Source organism: Alosa sapidissima, chromosome 20 (genome assembly GCF_018492685.1).
Source record: "Alosa sapidissima isolate fAloSap1 chromosome 20, fAloSap1.pri, whole genome shotgun sequence".
In the NCBI taxonomy this organism is placed as follows: domain Eukaryota; kingdom Metazoa; phylum Chordata; class Actinopteri; order Clupeiformes; family Clupeidae; genus Alosa; species Alosa sapidissima.
In genome coordinates, this window is record NC_055976.1 from 16,124,870 (window position 1) to 16,134,874 (window position 10,005).

Genomic DNA, 10,005 nt, shown 5'->3' on the forward strand with positions numbered 1-10,005 from the left:
CACGCTAAAATCTGATTCATCACAGGTAAACACAATAAAGAATGGGAACGTAAGATGGATTATGTATTCTAAGTTGTAATTCCTCTGTATGTCCTGTTGGTGACCTCAGTGAGAAGTACTGTTAAGACCATAGACATAATATACATAGACGCCGCATCAACCGCTGCTCCCTACTAGCGCTGACGAGATTTGGAGCCGCCATCTTGGACCGGTCATCCACTCCACTCAGTGTAATCTGTTTGGCCGGTGCAATGAGCTGTCAGCACACTTAATTAATCATATCTCACTGAATACCGAACAGATTTTCACGCGGTTTTTTTTGCTGCAAAGGTCATACATGTAGCTATGATACAGGCCACATTGTTCGAAAATACAAAATACAACCAATAGTACGGTAATGTTAAATCTTACTTGTGAAAAGTAAATCCCCCCGAGTATGGTCCGCCGATTTGAGCAGGAACATGCTGCACAGTGCTGTCATCTTGTGTTTTCTGCTGCAACGCAATGAGGAGTATGACAGGTCCAAGATGGCGGCCGCATTTCTTGTTTCCAGCAGCCAATGCCGCGTCTATGTATATTATGTCTATGGTTAAGACGCTCTTAGCCGGTAACGAGTACTCTGGAGCACTCGCAGATCTACGAGTGTTTTCACGACGCTCTTAAGCTACGATGGTTTCGGGAAACAGTCGGCAAATCTTAAGACGTTTGTAAGAGGGACTTTACGACGCTCTTGGGCTTAAGATGCTTTCGGGGAACTGGGCCCAGATACTTTGAAAGGAATGTTCTACAAAAAGTCGACTTTATGTACAGTAAAACTTTTTTACTATATTTTTGTGTGTCCCCAAGTTACCATTAGCTCAATACATTTTTCTATAGACCTATGAATACATACACAATGCCCCCCCCCCCCCCCCCCACACACACACACACACACACACATACAGTTTTTTGCAATTCTTTACACACGTTTTCAAAACTCTGTGTCTATTTTTCAAAACTCCACACACAAAACCCACAACTGCTCACACAAAATGCAAAATGCCCCAAATCTCCAGCAAAATGACACACAACATTCAAAATGTCAAAAACACATGTTTAAAGCAAACATTCGCCTCACATTACAAACACTTTTGTCATAATATGACATTTTGGATACATCATGTACACACTGTTGCTCAAAACCTAAAGCTCTTCTGTCTTAGGCTTTCTATATGTATTTCCATACAAGAGTGAAAGTTACGGTATCAACAAAGAGAAGTTGAAATACACATTAAAAATGCAAGCAATATTGAAACCAAAAATAGTGATTTTTCCCAAATAATTTGCTGTTGCGAATACAGTATTTTACAGCAAACAAGAAAAAAAGCAAAGAAGAATACAGTGACCACCAGATGTACATGGAGTTTTGAAACACTGATTTTGTTTTTTTCTAAAGACAAGTGTGTGTGTGTGTGTGTGTGTGTGTTATGTCATGTTTAAATTTTACATAAAGTCAACTTTTTGTAGAACATTACTGTAAGCTAAAGTCCGATTACTGTAATTTTCAAAGTATCTGCATTGGTTCTGAATATTTCAACCGGAAATCCTCTAGGAGCAGATTGAAAGGGTCTATACCTATATAGAGAGTATATCTATTCATAGACCTATACTAAGGCAATGATTGGATGGTGTTCAGTAAAGTAAAGAGTGTTTGCACATGTGAAGAGAAAGAGTGAAGCACTGGTGATTTAGTGTGGCATTTTGATGGGTTGTGTTTGAAGAACGAAATCAAGTTACTTCCTGTTAGATTTTTGTGTGTTATGTAGAAAATTGTGTTTGGTGTTTTGCAAAATGTGTTTTAGTCAATTGAAAACTGAGTCAAACACTGAGAATTAGTGTATGGTTTTGCAGATTTGGTGTCGGGTTATGATGTTTGGAGGACATGTTTAGAAAATTGTGTGGTACCCGTCAAGCGGTATACCTTCTTTACAGTCTGACTACGCCACCCCCTGATGATGGGCAGGAGGACCCACAGATCTTTCCCTGAATGTAGTGTGGCTAATTCTATATGTTCCCCGCAAAGGGACAGTAGACAAGAGGCAGATATGTAAATGTATTTCAAATTTATTTCAATTTAGTACAAAAGGAGTAGAAAAGTTCTAAATCTTAAAATACTGCTATAAACTGGTGGATTTTCCTCAGTCTAGGAAGGTCGGATCAGCCAATGCAAAACCCCTGCTCAGGAGGACCCTGGTGAGACAGAAAAACAGGAGACAGCAACCCAACACCAGACAAAGCATGCAACACAGCAAGCACTACACTCAAGATCTTCAGATACCACTACAAAATGTCACACGTGTCCTGTTGCAGCAAGCACTACACACTTAAGGTCTTTCGATACCACTACAAAATATCACACCGTGTTGTAGTTATAGTACACACCAAGACAGTGTCTGCTAATGTGGTCCCTTGGCAAGAAGGGGCAAAGCATCAGTGTGGATCCGGCCTTGTACAGCGATAGCCTAAGCAGAGGACATAGTTAGGGAGGAGAACCACCAGCATCAATAGCACCACTTGTTAATGTACAATGCTACTATGATCGGGGCACATGGGTAGTAGGCCCAGAGGCAAAGTCAGATAACCAAACAAACAAACAAACACAATATGCACAAGAAATGCATACTAATTACAGGAAAACAGTGGCTGGCCTGGTCCCTTTTCAGGAGAGAACAAGCGTGTTAGTTGCCAGCCTCATTAAACAACATAGCATAGTCCACTCAAACATAGCTAGAAAATATAGGCCTACTTTTCAATATGCTCAACTGTCCACAGCTCATTGACACATGAGGGCAAAAAGGTGAATGTTCCGTTGCTACGGACAGAGAAAGTAGTTTAAGACATGTTCCAATGCAGGTATAAAACATTCAATGGAAAATGTGCATATTAAGAAATTTACCAATGCAGCCCAGCAGCTCAGATCACAATGAGGTGATCACAAATGTTAAAACTCCATGCAGAAGCCTGTGTCCTCCATGAAGAGTAGACACAACCTTCTAGAAATTACCCTGATAAAATGAAATAAATAAGTATTAAAATTCAAATGGCAGTGATTAAACATGCTCTACCATGACCAACAGTACCTGCATGAAAAGGGAGCCCAACTCGCACAATAGTGTCCAGCACCAACACAAAGAGAATCTGACTTGCAGCCAGCAAACACTTATCACTTCCTAATTAGTCATGTGACTTCAAGACATTATGTGATCCTAGGTGTTGTGTGGATGTGTTGCAGCTATGTGTGCCTGTTTGTGTAGATCCCCACAATTGTGTGACAAGCAAAGATTTAATGTGTAAGCAGTTGAAAAAAACTGTAAACACACACACACACACACACACACACACATGCACACACACACACACACACTTTTCTTTGGAAAAAGCAAAGTAATTTGATAGTAGTCAGTCATTTCCATCTTAGACAAAATCAGCTTTTTCAGAACTCCATGTACATCTGGTGGTCATTGTATTTTGCTTTGCCTTGTTCTGTAAAATACTGTATTCGCAACAGCAAATTATTTGGGAAAAATCACTATTTTTTGGTTTCAATATTGCTTGCATTTTTACTGTGTATTTTAACTTCTCTCTGTAGATACCGTAACTTTTACTCTTGTATGGAAATACATAAAGCCTATAAAAGACAAAAAAGCGTTTTGAGCAACAGTGTGTACATGATGTATCCAAAATGTCATATTATGACAAAAATGTTTGCAATGTGAGGCGAATGTTTGATTTAAAGATGTGTTTATGACATTTTGAATGTTGTGTGTCATTTTGCTGGAGATTTGAGGCATTTTGCATTTTGTGTGAGCAATTGTTGGTTTTGTGTGTGGGGTTTTGAAAAATAGACACAGAGTTTTGAAAACGTGTGTAAAGAGTTGTAAAAAACTGTAAAACATCCTTCTACTTTGCAAAAGATGTTAGCCCTCACCTGGCGTCAACAAGCACTCTTGCGATTGCTGCAACCTCCTAATTTACATTTCAACACCTTTGCTCCCTGCTGCCCTTTACGGACATTCATCACACGCCAAAATCGCTTCTTAGGCAGTCAGATTAATAAACAATCACTACCAATGCCCTTACCAAAGCCACCAGGGATTCCCCTCCTGCTAAGCACACAATGAAAATCATGGTTAGGATCAGTGTGATGTGGACTTAAACCTGAACAACAACGTTGTTTGTGAGACTGAAAAAAGCTTAGGCTACTGCCTACTGTATCAGTTCCTCTTCCTTTTCTGCAGAGAAACTAACATGGACCACAGAACTGCATTGTGCCAGCAGACTGAAACGTATAGCACTTCCTTATGGCGTGAACACTCATATTTGTATGTTTGCATAATGCAGAACATTTCAGCATTTAAGTCCCCTTTTCTGCATTTTTAATGCATTCAATTTCATTCAGCATTCATATAATTAGTAAGATAAAATAGGTCAAACACAGGGTAATTGATCCTGCATGGTAAGGATAAAGTACGTGAAGTGTATTGGTAAGTAAGTTAAGCCTCTTATCTCTGACCATTAATCTCCATTTATTAATCTGTGCATCAGTTGGTCCGGTTGACTGGGTGATTACATGAGGTCACGCTGTCCTAAAGGTCACTCATTAACCTTCAGTCTAGCAGAGAGAAACAGAAAGAGAGAAAGAGAGAGAGAGAGAGAGAGAGAGAGAGAGAGAGAGAGGAGTCCAGCTGGGGTCCGGGGCACGCCTCGCGTCACACCAGCATGATGGTGGTCAGGTCTCCATCACACAGAGACGCTGGGAAGCCTCCTCTTTCAGTCTGACCTTTTCTCACTCTCTTTCTACCCTCCTTTTCCCCTCTGCCCCTCTCTTTCTCCCTACCTATGACTATCTAGCATCATCATTATCATCCCTTCATCATCCCAACACACATAAAGTAATGAATTAGATTAAAACATTTATTATAAAAGCCACAATAAACCATCATCTCTGTGAAAGTAGGTTGATAATCCCCCCCCACCTCCTTTATATTCCCAATTAGTTTGAGGAAGTTCAAACTGGCACACCACTGCGTCCTAGATACCTGGTGTCCTGGACATTGCCAATACTCTTTGACACCACGCCACTTACCCTCTGCAACCTTAGTCTATTCCTGGTGCAATGAAATAAAATGATGAGATGTAGATGGCAATTATAATGCATCTTTTCACAAAAATCACACTTCCAAAGAAAGCCCTTGTGGTCTTGTTGTGACACATATGAGGAGGACCTCAGGTGACAAAGAGAAAGAAAGTCTCCAAGGTCACGTATAAGCAGGGAATAACTCGGACACTATTCCCCAACCTCTCATGCTGATAGCATGGCGGCTAGGCCTCTTTGTAAATGAGAGAGTGGATTTTTCCCCATAAATCTGGGGCCGGCTGATGGATCACCCTAATGATGCGCAGGAAGCCTCTCCTCTCTGGGGGGAGAATGAGAGATAGACAAGCTCGCAGCAAATTAACTGCCCGCTCTATCACCGTACGGAGGCAGAGGGGCATTGTGGTGCCAAGAACGGCAGCACACAATTACACTAACATACACATTTACCATTCACACACACACACACACACACACACACGCATGCACATCTTCTTACCAACATAATAGTAACACACATAGTCATACACAGCATGTGTGTACAACACAGAGACACACACATGACCTCATACACAAAGATGTCTTTGAAGAAAATACACACTCTTCTCTTTCTTTATTCTCTCTCTCTCTCAGCCTCTTCCCTCTCTCCTCCTCCACAGAAGTGACCCATGTTCTCCCGCTGTCCAGGATGCGGCACTCGGTCTCCTGGTGCAGGAAGATGTATTCGTGCCATTCCCCAAAAGAAAATTGGACATCGCTCCTGCTTGTTGTTGGGAAAGGCACTGTCCGGCGTGACAAACGGCTCCTGAATATGCCGTGAGTCAGCAGGGGGAGTTGGGAATTAAGACTGAAGACTGAGAGATCGCTGGGCCTCGCAATGACGTACAACTCTGCAATCCATTACTTCGGCAGTGGAGTGTGTGTGTGTGTATGTGTGTGTGTGTGTGTGTGTGTGTGTGTGTGTGTGTTTGTGTGTGGGTGTGTGGGTGTGTGTGCATATGTGTGCCTCTCTGTGTGTATGTGTTCTCAATGCAAGTGCATAGTCAAAAAAGACGAGATCTATCAGTCCAACTCTGATCCGAGAAGCTTGCTCTTGTTCTGTAGGATGTTCTTTAGAGATGCCCTTGAGTGACTCATCTGGAGCACCTGACAGTGAAACACGGTAAGGGCACAGAGTGACGGTTTAGTCGCTCAATGTGAAATAAAAACACTATAAAGAAAAAAAAAAAAAAAAACTTTCTCTAGAAACTCTTATGAAAACTTCTTAAAAACTCTCAAGAAAAGACCTCGGTAGAATAACCACAGAATGATATGGGGGACAACTGTTGAAATATCTTTGTACAAATGTACAAGACATTTGAATGAGTCATAAAAAATGAGTCATTCTTGAGTGAACAGCTATTGAAAGACCCCTATAGACCCTTTCAAGAGAGTTCCATTATCAGCATCATAGTTGGCCCCACAAGACTTCTGTTTTAACATTCCATATGTTATCTTAATGCAGAGGAAGTAGATTGGGGCCCAAATAGAACGTTCAAGCATTGTTTTTGTTTTTATTGTTGAAAGGGTCCATAAGACCCCCAACGTATCCATACGTTCCCCTCTGAGGTGACTTCTATGGCAGTGAAAACCAGCTCACTGTGTACTGAGCAGGAATGTGACCGTGAATTATTCCTCTTGCACATCACATCAGGAAGAAGGCTATTGAACAGCTGAGAGGCATATCAAGAAAAAAAAAGATTTGCAGCAGGGTGAAGGAGATGTTGGTTCCAAATGTGTATGCAATTGTCATCGTTAAATCAAAACAGAGGAAGAAAGGGAGGATGAAATGGAGGGGTGTGATTTGTTTTGTCTGTCGGCACGGCGATGAGAAGATGAGGCTGCACATTAATTAATTTCACCCTCCTCTACTCAGACAGAGAGCAGACAGAGAGCCTGGATAAATCACCATAGACAACACACATCTGGCTATTTTATTACACACACACACACACACACACACCATGTCCTCAGCAATTCCACCTTGACAGCCACCCTACACACACACATACACACACACACACACACACACACACACACACACACACACACACACACACACACACACACGCCCACATACAGAGATTAACAGAAAGACACGGTGGCAAACATTGCCACCCTGACAAACTGCATGTCACAGCCACAATCGTAAAATAAGGCAGGGGAATCAGTCCAGTTTTAAATTAACTCATCTGTTCCAGATAGCTGGCCCTCAGTCATCATTGGTCTCACTTCTCGGAGGATGGCTTGAGATACACACACATAAACACACAAACATACACACACGCTCATAAAAGTCACTGACAAGAAGGCTTTCTTATGAGTGTGTGTGTGTCTCGAGCCTTCCTGCTGGTGACTCTCTTATGAGTGTGTGTGTGTGTGTCAGTTACATAGACATCAAGCTCCTGTTGAGATAATCCCTCTCGCCTATCCTGTCCCCTAAAGAAAATCCCTTGCTTGTCCTTTCTTATCCCCCCAATACACCATATTTGCTTTCATTCCAAGCCTCAGTGATTTAATAATAGTCATTAACCATTTCCCAGGCTGTGAAGCAGGGGAGAGCTTGGGATGCCATTAAATCCTCCACAGTTGGACAGTCCTCTTCCTGCAGCCATACATATCAATCAGTGGTGGACGAAGTACACAAATCCTGTACTTGAGTGAAAGTAGAGATACACATGGTCAAATGTTACTCCAGTAAAAGTAGAAGTCCTCCTTTTACATTTCCACTTGAGTGGAAGTACAAAAGTACTTGCCTTCAAATGTACTTAAGTATCAAAAGTAAAAGTCCTGAAATGTATTATGCCTAATACAGTTGCATTGTTGAAATGATTCGGCACAGACATAGGCATTCATTGAGCCTTTCTCCTCCATTCAAGGACAAAATCAGCTAATACTTGTTGTATGTAGAAATAACTAAAAACAAACTAATGTGATATCTTATCTTAGATACTTCAAAGTAACTACATTTTTCTTTGTTAAATGCTTTACACTTTCGGACCAAATCAAGATGTTCCCTTTTGTGTTTGATAGTGTCAGATTGTCTATCATTTGCTTGATGGCGTCAAGAGGCTAGTTATGGTAACATCAATATTGTGAAAAGGGGTCAACAAGGTACAGTAAATAGTGCATATGACAATAACATAGGTTAGGCAACACCATTATTTGATGCCTAGCTCGCTTAATAGAAAATATACATTTACACATGTTTTTGTACAGTCTTTTTTCCAAAAGGAACTTCAGCTGTACTTCAGCTGTCACAAAATGTAGTGGAGTAAAAAGTAAGATATTTGGCCTGGAAATGTACTGGAGTAAAAGTAAAAAGTTTAACAAAATTGAAATACTCAAGTAGAGTACAGATACATGAAAAAGCAACTTAAGTACAGTAATTGAGTAAATGTACTCAAGTAATGTCCACCACTGATATCAATACACGCAAAGATTCGTCACAACGACCATGGAAGTGTTTGACACTAAAACATCCACACATCTGTTCACTCTCTCTTTCTCTTTCTCTCTCTCTCTCTCTCTCTCTCTCTCTTTGATGGTTATTATCTCGCTATGTATGTATGTATGTATGTATGTGTGAGTGTGAGTGTGTGTATGTTAGTGTGTGTGTGTGTGTGGGCAAATGTGTGTGAATTTGTAAATGTATGTATTCCCAGAGTTTACGATCGTCATGTTTGACATTACAATATCAAATAGTCCAATCTGCACCAGAAGGAAAAGGTCATGATTAAATATTGACATTGTTTGGTTGTCCAATTTATTTTCAATCTGTTTGGAAACATTCCCCTCTAAGGACCACGGCCTCTTAAATGTCACCGTGAGAACTCTTAACCTTTTCACTAGTAAACAAGGTACATAAATCCTCAAGACAAAAGCACCAACGGCATCCCTTTGGGCTGCTTCATTGACTGTTTCCACTGTTCTACTTCTCAGCCCCTTTCAATCTCAGTGTTATTTGGCGATAACTTCACCATGACAATATGGCTAGCACAGAGCATTATTGTGCCTCTCATCGATCAGTCACAGATAGATAGATAGATAGATAGATAGATAGATAGATTACTTAGTACTATACTAGAATAATTTGTCTTTAGCAATACTGCAACAGGGTGTGAGTAGCACAACTCCGCCATCTTAGAAAAAAAAGGCTATTCATCCAATCGCCCCAAGCTGAAAATTAAACTGTGAGAGTGGGGGGTGGTGGGTCAACCCCCTCATCCTGGGAGGAGGTGTATTTTTCCCCCCTAAAATAGTCTGGCATGGTTGCTGGGCCTGTGGGGTGAGTTATAGTGGCCCCTGGTCTACAGAACCTGACCTCTCGGCATCATTAATCAAACACACTTGGCGCTGCTTTTTGGCAGTGGGCCTTGTGACCCTGTAGAAGGGGTATCATCACAACAGCCAGCTCCCATCCCGCCCACCCCACACACACACTCATACACACACACACACACACACACACCTCCCTCCCCCATATTAATAAATGTGAGTAGGGAGCACCCAAGCTTCTGCTGCCCATCGCTATAGGAACAAATTACCAGCCAGCAGTGGACCAGAACTACAGTGCTATCATATCAACACCTTGGCTGAAGTTCCGCAAACCTGGTGACCCATTTAGTGGCTGTACACACATAAACACCCACAGGCGCAGCCATCACTTTTGGTGCCAGAGACCCTTTCTGCAGTATAAGCCAAACTAAGTCAGTAATAAGTTACTAACTAATAAGGGAAATTTGTGGCTTGTGTGTAGGAGGCCAAGAAACAATTGACTTGGCTCAAGGCACTCTCATTAAAAACAAGAAATGTTTACAATTGTGTTTTCT

General features: G+C 41.4%; 1 long non-coding RNA gene across 1 annotated transcript; it reads right to left on the reverse strand.

Annotated features, from left to right (window-relative positions):
- Positions 1–1,942: 1,942 nt before the first annotated feature.
- Positions 1,943–3,226, reverse strand: LOC121694485. The gene is made up of 4 exons (XR_006025772.1): positions 3,120–3,226; positions 2,936–3,044; positions 2,155–2,851; positions 1,943–2,043 (listed from the first exon to the last, which is right to left on the reverse strand). It is a non-coding gene; the product is annotated as an uncharacterized LOC121694485 (long non-coding RNA).
- Between the last annotated feature and the right edge of the window lie 6,779 nt (positions 3,227–10,005).